Below are 13,265 nucleotides of genomic sequence, written 5' to 3'. Positions count from 1 at the left end.
TCATGGGTCAATGCACATGTATAAATGAGTGAAATGCATGAAAAATACCTAATAATCTCAATATTCCTTCTGGATAAACTTTGTCAACTGCGTATTATTCTGAGACCCATGAATAGATGATAATAATAATAATTTTCATGGGAAATCAAGAATATAGACACACACCTACTATTTCTATGAATAGAGTAATTTATGGAAACTATGAGTTTGCTCGTTTCTCTTGTATAATTTGGACCATGCCAAAAGAAAGAAGGGATGACCTTAACATATTTGTTCCTTGAATTATTTGCACGAAATGAAGCTTCTGCTTGAACGAAAAAATGAAGCTTCTGCTTCTTTGAATTTGAACAAAATTTTTGCTTGGATTCTAAAAAATTGAAACGAAATTGTTTCTACTTGTCTTGATTTTTGGGACATTAGTCCTTTTTTCCAAATCAAGAAACTTACTTCTGATCTTTCACGTTTCTTTGAATTAGGATTCATATGTCAAGAATGAATGGTCCAAATTCTTATCCTAATTAGGTAAGACTTGTAGTCAAGTCTTACTTGGTTACATTATTAATGAAATCCTACATAGCCACGTGGCATAATGACTATGAGTCATGTTTAGCCATTGTGGCTTTATGCCATGTGTGGGGGCATAATTTATAATTTTTTATCCACTTATTAATTAGCTAGGTAATGTCCCGTTACCCGGTAATTAACTAACTACCCGTATAATTAAGAATTATCTCAAATTACTTAAAATTTTATTTATTTTTAATATACTTTATACATCGTACTACCGTGGTCATATGGTACCTTGCATGGTACTAGTCCATAATTATCGGGTATTATCGCTCGACCCGTATTTTATCTCAAATTGGCCACTTTCAACGAAACTCGTTTTCTTTAATTCGTGTACCCTTTTATCCTTCATGACACTTATTTCTTGCTTGTTATAATTAGCGTAACTACACTAACCTCAAGATAATCTCATCCCCGAGACTACGTCGATTAACTGAAGATGAAACTTTTAACGTATAAAAACGCGAGATGTAACACTATCCATCCAGGAACGACAAAGATGTATCATGATATCAGGGAAGTATATTGGTGGGACAGAATGAAAAAGGATATAGCGGAGTTTGTTGCTCAGTGTCCTAACTATAAGCAAGTTAAGATTGAGCATCAGAAACCCAGTGGATTATTGCAGGCTATGGAGATTCCAACTTGGAAATGGGAAGTAATCAATATGGATTTTATTGTAGGCTTACCTCGTACCCTGCGTAAGTTCGATTCGATATGGGTGATTGTTGATAGGCTTACGAAGTCAGCCCATTTTCTGCCCGTTAGGACTACATATTCCGCAAAGGATTATGTAAGGCTTTATATTAAGGATATAGTACGACTGCATGGTGTCCCTATATCTATTATCTCGGATAGAGGAGCTCAATTTATAGCTAACTTCTAGAGGTCCTTCCTAAAAGGATTGGGGACTCAGGTAAGTCTTGGTACATTATTTCATCCCCGGAAAGACAGACAGACTGATCGTACTATTCAGACATTGGAGGATATGTTACGGGCTTGTGTAATAGACTTCGAAGGTAGCTGGGATGATCATCTGCCGCTTATTGAGTTTGCATATAATAATAGCTACCATTCCAGTATTCAGATGGCTCCAAATGAAGCTCTTTACAAACAGAAGTGTAGGTCACCTATAGGGTGGTTTGATGTTGGGGAATCTGGATTACATGGTCCGACCTGGTTCAGCAAGCCATATAAAAAGTAAAGCTTATCTGAGATCGACTGTTGACAGCTTATAGTAGTCAGAAGTCATATTCTGACATGCGGCGATGAGATTTAGAGTTTGGGGTTAATGACTGGGCATTCTTAAAGGTGTCACCTATGAAGGGTGTAATGAGGTTTGTCAAGAAAGGCAAACTTAGCCCACAGTATATTGGGTCTTATAGGATCATTCGAAGAGTGTGCCATGTAGCTTATAAGTTAGAATTGTTCTCGGAAAATTAGAGTCTGTCCATCCAATTTTTCACGTATCTATGTTACGGAAGTGCATTGGTGATCCTACCTGAGTGGTATCCACGGATGATGTACATATTACAGAGGACTTGTCATACGAGGAAATTCCAGTTACCATCCTAGACCGACAAATCCGCAAGCTACGGAATAAGGAGGTAGCCTCCGTGAAAGTACTTTGGAGAAACAACAATGTGGAAGAAATGACTTGGGAGGCCGAGGAAGACATGAAGTCCCCTCCAGAGAAAGGTCCGATTGGGACATCACAACCATAAGGTACGTGTATGAATTCTTGTGTTTGGTTATTGCCATTGGTCGTGTGAGGACATTGTCATTATTGATGATTATGGTCCTATGTAGTGTTAAAATATTGAGTTTCTACAGGAAGAGTGGGTAGTAGAGTTGTTACAAAGGCGACCCTGCCAATGTTATATATATCCCAGGGAGTTGAACATTCGATGACGAATGTTTCTAAGGGGGAAGGATGTTACATCTCGCGTTTTCGTACGTTAAAAGTTTCGTCTTCAGTTAATTGACATAGACTTAGGGATGAAATTATCTTGAGGTTAACTTATTTACCCTTTTTATAACAAGCGATAAGTAAGTGTCATGAAGGATAAAGAGTAAATGAATTAAAGAAAATGAGTTTCATTGAAAGTGGCCAATTTGGGATAAAATACGGGTCAAGCGATAATACCCGATAATTATGACCTAGTACCATGCAAGGTATCATATAATATCGGTAGTATAATGTATAAAATATTTAAAAAATGAGTAGTATTTTTAGGTAATTTGAGATAATTCTTAATTATACGGGTAATTAGTTAATTACCGGGTAACAGGACAATACCTAGTTAATTATTAAAATATGAGATAAAGATTAATTCCCCCCAAAAAAACGTGGCAGAAGACCACAAATTAAGGGCAAGGTGGCAATTAAGTAGCAAAGAAAGAGAAACTTCTATCTCTTGTAATTATTATACCATTCCTACCATTAGAACATTATGAACCTTTACAATCTAAAGACATTTAGCATTCTGCAAATCCAAAAAAACGTTAGCTATTTCAAAGCTTTAACAAAGCCTCCTTTCTTATCTTGAAAACAAAGTCAATCAGAACGTTAGAAACATTGGCATTTCAAACAACGAGATTTCTTGCATCCAAGTTCTCCTACAAAGAATATTATACGGATTTTTCCCTACTCCAGACATGTTAAGGCTATCCCTTCTTTCTTTATGGCATGATCCAAATTATACAAAAGAAACGAATCTATTCATAGAAATACTAGGGGTCTCTGTGTTCTTGATTCCCGATGTAACATATTATTGTATCTTCCGTTCATAGGTCTCGGAATAATACACAGTTGAAAACGTTTATCCGGAAGGAATACTGAGATTTTTTCATGCATTTCACCTACTTATACATGTGCATTGACCCATGACCAGATGACGTTATATGCTGTGTTTATATATATATATATATATATATATATATATATATATATATATATATATATATATATATATATATATATATATAAATGGGATATGGGAAAAGGTTACAACGTTATATACGCACCACCACCTGATCAGCTGGTATATGTTAATGATGTTGCCCACAGTGGCTGAGACGATATGATGGGATGCCTCAGAGGCGTGATGATATTATGTACACCTATACCTATGCATGACTCGATATTTATATGCACGTGCATGGTATTATAAATGTTTCAGAATTTACAAAGATATTCAGATTTACAGATGAATTTCCTTATTCCACGTTTCATCTATGTCTTTTACGTACTGATTTTCATGCCGTACATACTCGGTACATTTTTCGTACTGACACCCTATTCTACGGGGCCTTCATTTCATGCCCGCAGGTGCAGGTAGGCAAGCTGACTGTCCCCCTTCTTAGGATCCTTGATCAGCGAGAATTGACGTGCTCCGCTTGATCCAGAGCTGCTTTTGATTTCGGTATGATATGCTTGTGTATATATTTATATATGGGTATGACGTGGCTCAGTCCCGCCTTTGTATAGTTGTATTTCTATTAGAGGTCTATAGACAGTTATGTCCAGTTTGATAGTATGTGGCCTTGTCGGCTTTCAGTTTTGATTATATAGTTGTCTATAGCAGCCTTACCGGCTCGCCGCACTGTATTCCGCATGTTTATGTATATATGTCTTTTGGATAGGTATCCCTCACGTACAATATTCATGTTTATATTTTAAATGCTTGCTTAAGGATGTTCGACATATAGGATTCAGACACCCGTCGCGGCCCATCGGTTTGGATCGTGACACCCTGTTCCTCTATTTAAGACTTATTATGTGTTTTTTTAATTTTATGTCTTGAGGGGATGGTTGGTTTGGTATTGGAAGGGTTCAAGATGAATCCGGAATACTTAGTTCCATTATAGTGGCCTAACGAGGTCAAGTTTGACTTGAGTCAACATTTTGAGTAAACAATCTCGGAATCGAGATTTGAAGGTTGTAATAGGTTCGTATGGTAATTTTGAACTTGGGAATATATTCAGATTGAGTTTCGGGTGGACCAAGAGCGTTTCAGCTCTTATTGTTGGAAGTTGGCACCTTGAAGGTTTTAGAGTTTTCTAAGTTTGATCTGGAGTAGACTTTGGTGTTATCTATGTACGTTCGGGATTTTAAGAATTTGAATAGGTTCATATAGTGATTGGTCACTTATGCGTAAAATTTTGCATCATTTCGAGTTGTCTAAGTATGATTCATTGTGTTCGGAGTTAGTTAGAAGAAGTTTGAAGTTTAGAAGTTGATTAATTTGGTTTTGAGGTGCGATTCTTTGATTTGATGTTATGTTATGTGTTTTGAGACTTTGAGAAGGTTTAGAATATGTTTATGGACTTATTGGTATAATTAGATGGGGTCTCGGGTGGCTCGGGTGAGTTTTATACCACCCGGAGAAAGGTTGAAGTTGGAGGATGTTGTTGGTTCTGATTTTGTTCTCCGTGAATGCCTTGGGAGGCATGAATTCGTGATGAAGGATTTGGGCTAGAGGACATTTTATGCTTCGCGTTCGCAGTGGGTGAGCTACGTTCGCGGTGCTCGGGGAAATTGAGCTTCGCATTCGCTAGAAGGAAGTCGCGTTTGCGAAGAAGAAGTTGGGAATGGAAGTTGACCTTCACATTTGCGTAGGGCTGGTCGCGTTTGTGTAGGGCAGACCAGGTGAGGCATTACATTCATAAATCTATTCTTGCGTTCACGAGAGGATTTTTTGGCGGCTGCAGAATTGGCTTTCGCGATCGCGAGGAGGCTTTCACAATCACAAAGACGAAGGAGATCGGTAGAATGTGTTTTATTTCGGGACTTTGGCTCATTTCTCACTTTTCAGTTGGCTTGGGCGATTTTAGAGCTTTTTGGAGGGGCGATTTTCATCAAGCATCATAAGGTAAGTGGATTCTACCAATAATGAGTTAAATACATGAATTATGTTAGGATTTTAACATTGAAATTAGTGAAATTTTGGGGTTTTGGCGAAAAACATAGTATTTCGTAAAAATGAGATTTGACCATGAAACTGACTATGGAATTGGGTATAAGTTATATATTTGAGTTCGTAATGCCATGGGTAACGTTTATCTTCGATTATTATTATTATTATTATTATTATTATTATTATTATTATTATTATTATTATTATTATTATTATTATTATTATTATTATTATTATTATTATTGTTATTATTATTATTATTATTATTATTATTATTATTATTATTATTATTATTATTTTGTTACTACTTATTGTGTTTCATGCCTGTCTATTTTCATGTACTTTAATTATTGAACCACTAGTTAGTGTCATTGTCGAACTCTCATTACTACTTCTTCGAGGTTAGACTAGATACTTACTGAGTATGTGTTTATTTACTCATATTATACTTCTGCACTAATTATGCAGGTACCGGGGCAGGTACTTCAGGAGGTCATTTGAGCGCGTAGATGCACTATCTATAGACTTAGTGGTGAGCTGCTCTCTATGCTTCGATTTGCAGTACCCAGAGTCTACTTCTTGCCATTTCTATTATTTCTGTCTATTTTAATTTAGATAGTAGCTATAGTGGTTTTGTATATTTTACTAGATTACTCTTGCACTTGTGACACCGAGTTTGGGGTTTCTACTGGATCTCCACTGTTGTACCTAATGTTATTATCATTTCGCTAGATGTTTTATTCTTATTCTGTTTCTTGGTATAGAAGAATGTATGTTTCCATGGGAAGAATGTATGTTTCCATGGTTTCTAACTTCAATTCCATTCACTTAATGAACTTTCTGATTTTAAAAGTTTTAGAATGAATAATTATGTTGGAGGTTCACCGATGGCTCGCCCAATAGTATCATTGGACGCCATCACGGCCTATGGTGAGAATTGAGTCGTGATAACTTGGTATCAGAGCACTAGGTTCACAGAAGTTTCACGAGTCATGAGTAGACCTAGTACAGTTTTGCGGATCGATGCAGAGACATCCCTGCTTATCTTCGAGAGCCTATATGACCGACTGCAGTGGATAGAGAAAAGGTCAGACCGACCGCAATGTTGAGGAGCATAAGTACCTAGATAGATGGACTAACCTTCATCCTCCTGTCTTTGGCAATGAGCAGCCAGAGAACCCACACGATTTTGTTGACCGTTGCAGGGAGAGACTACATAATATGGGAGTAGTGGAGTCCAACGTGGTTGACTTCACCACATTTCATCTAGAGAGGAAGGCTCTTAGATGGTGGTAGTATTATCTCCAGAGCAGCCTAGCAAGTTCACCTCCCTTGACTTGGGATCAATTCATACACCTCTTCTTGGAGAGGTATATTACACCTTCACAGAAAGAGGAGTTACGGGGTCAGTTCAAGCGGCTCCAACAGGGTCAGATGTCCGTGACTGACCATGAGGTAAGATTCTTTGAGTTGTCTCATCATGCAACTTTCAAACTCCCCACAGATGCTAAGAGACTACGAAGGTTATTGTGGGCTTGTATTATGTGATTCAGGTTCCTATGGCGCGGGAGGTAGAGATGGAGACTGCATGCTATCATATTTTGGAGATAGCTTGGAGGATCGATCATATTCGCAACCAGGGAAGACAGTTCATATCGAGGGATAATTGGCCTTGGCATTTTGGTGGATTTAACAGCTCCCCGTCTAGCGGCAGGGGTCATTTCATGAGGGGCCAACTTAGCAGGCTTATGTATTCAACACCTTAGCCTACTCAGGGTGCTCCAGCGCGGCCTTACTTCAACGCCATTCCATAGAGCACCTATCGTTTACTAGCTATTCAGGGTTCCTCTAGTGGGCACTCAGGCTATCTTGGCCAGATCTACGGATAGCAATTTCTTGCACCGAGAGGTTCCTTTGAGTGCGGGGAGCTTGGTCATATGAGGTGGTTTTGCCGCATGCTTTGGGGAAAGGTAGTATAGCAAGGCCATCGGCCCATGATTATTGCACTATCTTCCGCACTGCTCGTACGGTCGGCTAGAGGCAAAGGGAATGTGGGTAGGGGTCACCCTAGAGGTGGAGGCTAGTCAGGAGGCTCTCCGGCTAGATTCTATGCCTTCCCGGCCAGACGAGATGCAGTAAACGCCGATGTCGTGATCACATATATTATTTATATCTGTCGTAGGGATGCTTCGATACTATTTGATCAAGGGTCTACGTATTCCTATGTCTCTTCTATATTTTCTCTTTATCATGATGTATCTCGTGAGTCCTTGGGTGTTTCTATATATGTGTCCATGCTAGTAGGTGATTATGTTATTGTGGATTGGGTTTATCGGTCCTACGTAGTGACTCTCTATGGATATGAGACCATATGGGATCTTCTATTGCTTGATATAATTGAATTGGAAGTTATCCTGGTATGGACTGGTTGTCTCCGTACCATGCCATTCTCGATTGCCATGCAAGGACTGTTACATTAGCGATGCCAGAGTTTCCTAGATTAGAGTGGAGAGGCTCATATATTAGTACATCTAACTGGGTTATTTCTTTCTTGAAGGCTTGACATATGGTCGAGAAGAATTTTTTGGCCTATCTGGCCTTTGTTCGAGATAATGTTGTGGAGACTCCCACAATGGATTCAATGCCTATGATGTGGGATTTTTTCGATGTATTTTCTGCTGATCTACCAATGATGCCACCATATCATAATATCAATTTCGACATTGATTTGGCACCAGCCACCTAACCTATCTCTATTACGCTTTATTGTATGGCTTTAGTGGAGTTGACAGAGTTAAAGGACCAACTTCAGGGGTTGCTTGAGAAGGGATTCATCAGACTGAGTGTGTTGCCTTAGGGTGCACTGGTGTTATTTTTGAAGAAGAAGAATGGGAGTATGTGGATGTGCATTGACTAACTCTAGCTAAACAAAATCACCATTAAGAATACTTATTTGTCTCAATGTATTGATGATCTGTTTGATCAACTTCAGGGTGCTAGAGTATTTTCGAAGATTGACTTGAGATCTAGGTATCATCAACTGAGGGTTCTTGCTTCGTATATTCTGAAGACGACTTTGTAGACTATATATGGACACAATAAGTTTCTAGTGATGTCATTTGACTTAACTAACAACCCCTCGGTATTTATGAATTTAACGAATCGAGTGTTCAGGCCATATATTGACTCATTTGTTCGATGATGACATATTTATCTACTCACGTAGCATGGAAGAGTACAAGCATAGCTAAGCAGTCCAGGCCCTAGGGATGATCTGAGCCTCTGGATGTGCCTTATACATCCTACAACACTTCCTAGGATTTCGTAGAGTGCTAGCCAGGAGTCTGAGGTAATTGCTACAAGGTCTAGCTCTGATAATGTTCTTGATGATGGGAGAAGGGGTAAAGGTACACAGGCCGGTTTAGCTCAGACAAAGAAGAAGGAGGCTTGAGAGGATATATTTGTGAGCCATCAGGCTTTCTCTGATATCTGGATGTGGTGGTCGCTAAGGTCTTTGACTCCTGAGCGGTAGTTTCTATTGAAGGATCATGATAAGTATAATCATACAGTTCTAGAGCAGTCCACAAAGAGAAAAGGGTAGATGCTATTTATAGAGAAGTTAGTGGATGTCAATGAGCATCTTATCCATGAGTTTTATGCCAACACTTCACATATTTGCAAAGGGACAAAGGTAACCAAGTCCGTAACCTCAAGGTGAAATTTGATCAGCACAAGCTGAATGCGTACTTGGGATTTGAGGATTTGGATCCGAGGGAGTACTTAGAGAAGTTGGCTTTTAAAGAAGAGGCTAGGCCGTGGCTTGCAGAGATTTTAGCACCGGGGCAACCCTCTCCATGGATTGCTGCTGGGGTACCTATTCTTCAGAGTACTGAGTTTTGAGGACAAAGGGTGGGAAACCTTTGTATGTAGCAGGCTTTACCCGAGCCAAAATAAGAACAATCTACCTATTTCTCGACCTGTTTTGGTGGAATCTATCATGGTCGGGTACCCAATTGTGGGTGCCCTGATGTCGGCCAACATTTGTTTGGTGGCGCAGTAGAGTAACACTGCTTACCCCTATCTCAACACCATTACTAAGTATCTGACAAAAGCGAAGGTAGAGGCCAGTCCATCTGACACAAAGGTAAAGCCGATAGGGCCGTTTGAATGGTACAAGCAGCAGGATCCGAGGAACTTGACTAAGAGTGCTGAACGTTCTACTACAGCTAGCTAGCCATATGAGCTGGTAGTGGTAGTTTCGGATACACCTGAAGTTCCATCCATATTAGCTAAGCCTTCGACTAGTGCAGTAGCTACTATGCCTGAACCACCATCTACAGCTCCATCTACAGTTCCTTCCACATCTCTTAGGGCAATCCCTACTCTAGTTTCGAGGTCGATACATATTCCTATAGGCCCCCTTTATACTTTGCGAGTCTCCCAGACATTGGCAAGTCTCCACACCTGGATGCAGAAGGCTACTTCAAATATGTCTGAGATCTCTAGTGGTGTTGGAGGGCGGTCATCTATACAGATAACTCAGGATCCCGCTAGCATTGATGAGAAGCTGAGCAAGATATTGGACAACCAGAATGTAATTATGGATACCTTGGTACAACATGGTGCTGTGATCAAGGGGTTGACCAAGCAGGCGAAGAAGATGAGAAGCCATCAAGAATACAGTGGATAAACTTAGTATTGAGGTGAATCGACAAGCTACAGTTGGTGATTTGCCTTTTGACATGCTGCTTGACCCATCACCCTCTCTACTTTTGCTCTTATTTTGTTAAGCATTAGGGACAATGCTTACTTTTATTTGTAGGGGTGGGGGGGTTGAGCTCATTTGGTGCATTGGATACATTTGGAATGTAATAATTGGATGATTCTATTTTATTTATCTATCTTTAGTAGTTATTGCTTTCACTATCTTCTTTATTTGTTTACTTTGAGTTTATTTATGTTAGTAGTTTCTTTTTATGTTAGTAGATTTTATGGTTTCCTTAGTAGTGTGGATTATAAGCCTTTGGCTTTCTTAATATCACGGTTCTTTTTAAAGGTGGTCTTTTATGTGAACCGGATAACTCTGCCTGAGGATGGATGGTGTGACAACTCTCTTAAGGGAAAGAGTCTATTTTCTATTTAGTTAATAATAGCAGTAATGAGTAAAAGCCCTAATTAAGTCATTCTCTAAAAAGAGTTATTCGTACTTCATTTGGCACCAACATACTTAATTGCGTGCTTATGGTTTAAAATGGGGGGGGGGGTTTGGAAGAAAATAGCTCTAGTTAGTGACTTTAAGATTCTTGAGTTAACTTTGATAATCATCGATTGGTTGATTGGACCATAGTGGTCTTCAACTTTATTGTGGTCGTTGTAGGCTTTAGACTCTATCTACTTTTATAGTCTAGTTGCATTAGAGGTGAGGTGATTTTTGTTGCTAGTCCAAGTATTTGAGGGGATGGTCTAGAATTTGCCCCGGATGTGTTTCAAGGAGAAATTGTAGGTTTGCTTGGTTTGGAAGATGATTGTAGGCTTTCCTTGGTCCGTTTGAGCTTTCTATTGCCACCCAATGCTTGTTATCCCAAGTCAACCCCTTCGAGCCTTTAGCTTTTCTCTATTGGTAACTATGCTACAAGCCTTTACCCGTTTTGTCTATAATCCTATCTTGGCACCCGAACCTTCTTTAACACTCTTATGAAATAAGTAGCTTAAGGCAGTTTGGGGGGAAAGTTGTGGAATCTACAAGAGGTATCAAGCCTCCAAAAAGAGAAAAGAAATGAACTATATGAAAAGATAAGACAAGGAAACAAAAAGAACAAAAGAAAATGCGAAAAAGAAAATAAAAAGGGAGGTTGATGAAATGAAAAAGGGGAAATTATCTCTAGTATGAGCATCAAGGGAGAAATAGAATGAATCAAACTATAAAGAGTGATATCAAGTCTATCTATCCCTCCAGAAAAAGAAATGCCTCTAAGGATGGTAAATGTGAGCCAAGAAATGAAAATGTGGAGTGCTTAAGGAAGGACGTACCCCTATATCCCATATGGTATCCTACCCCAATCCAAAAGCCTTCATTACAACCCGAAAGAAGTCTTGCTTGATTTTGAACGTATTGAGCTTACATTAGCGTAGATGTACATAAGGGGCAAGCCTATGGTACTTGAAGCCTTACTTATGACATTCCTTTGTGAGAGAAGAGTGAATCCTTCATTGCTCTAATCAATGAGTGTAAATTCTTGAAGTTAGCATGGCTAATGGAAGGTAGAAGAGGAAGAGTTTAGAGTCCACCATAATTTACATGATAGAACAATAGTCGTTTGATGAGTGAAGTCAATTCTTAAGGCTCAAATGTCACATTCGAGTTATATGCAAGTAACATATGGTTTGTCAACTTGTTAAAAATGCATGAGTATTGTGGGTACTTTTTTGGTCCCAACTTAGTATGAATGGCTCACAATTGACTCTTTGAAATGACCTTTCACTTAGAGGAGGTGAGAAATAATTTATTTTCTTGAGAACAAGCAAAGACTTAAGTTTGGGGGAGTTGATAAGTGTGGATTGTAACCACCTATTTGTACCTTCTTGCTTTAGTTTTAGTCCGAAAGTGTTGATTTTTGTTCCCAAAACTAATGAAATTGTGCAACTGCAGGCATGTTGGAGGATTGGAGCTTAACGAAGAATTCTAACTCAAAAAGGAGTAGTCCAGTGCAAAAAGACAAGAAGGAGTACAACAGGCAAAAGTACGGTCCACAGAAGTAATTCTGCGGCCGCAGAGAAGACACCTGAGCATTAGAGGAGTTTTTAACAAGTGCGGTCCATACACCAAATTGTGCGGCCGCAAAAACCGGCTCGCACTGACAAGATTGAAAAATTTAAGAGAAGATGCAAAAAGACCAAGTATGAAGCGTCGCCAAAGTGCGTTTTGCAGATGGAAAAATGTGGCAGCAGAAGTTGAAGTGCACTCGCAGATGGAATTGTATTCCCCAAACTGAAGAAGAGAAGCAAAGTGCAGACCGCACATTAAAAATTATGCCGCAGCAAAACCTCCCTAAGGGCATTTTTGTCAGCGAACTTTATGGCACTATAAATAGGCGAGAAACACTTTTTTAGGGCAAATTTTGTATTGTAATTAGCTGTATAGGTTATATTTTGTTTTTTGTGAAAGTAGTGACAAATATTAGTGAAAACCAACCATTTTTATCATTTAATTATCATTTATGGCTTTAATTACTTTTTCTACTTTGCTTTCTTCACTTTCTAGCATGAGTAGCCAAATTTTATCTATGGTTATGACCCAACCCTAGTGTGTGAACCTTATGGGTTATTAATTTTAGTGCTTGTATATGATTGAGTATTTATTATTTAGCCTTGTTTATGTATAATTTCTAGAGTCAATGGTCGCAAACATTGATTTATACGTATTTGACTTAGTTTTTACTTGAGAAAGAGGGACTTAGCCTAGGAAAAGTTGGCTAACAAGGAATTGAGCTAGTTATGGTTTTGGCTAGTCTAATTAAAGGGTTTAAACTAGAGATAGGGAAAGCCTGACTTGAGCTCATATCAATTGTTTGAATTGATACCCAATTGGACTTGAGAAAGCCAAGTTGGGCATAACCACTCTATAACCGAGAGGTATTGAGTGGGTACTCGAGAATTAAGAGTTATAATACACCCCGATCATTAAAACAAGCGTTAACGCAATTTACCCATTAGGTTTACACCTAGGAGAAGGTTACACCCCTAGGCTTTTTTCCATTTGATTAAAACGCCAAAATAAAT

This window comes from Nicotiana tabacum, chromosome 5 (genome assembly GCF_000715075.1).
Source record: "Nicotiana tabacum cultivar K326 chromosome 5, ASM71507v2, whole genome shotgun sequence".
Classification (NCBI taxonomy): Eukaryota; Viridiplantae; Streptophyta; class Magnoliopsida; order Solanales; family Solanaceae; genus Nicotiana; species Nicotiana tabacum.
This window is presented reverse-complemented; position numbering follows the sequence as displayed.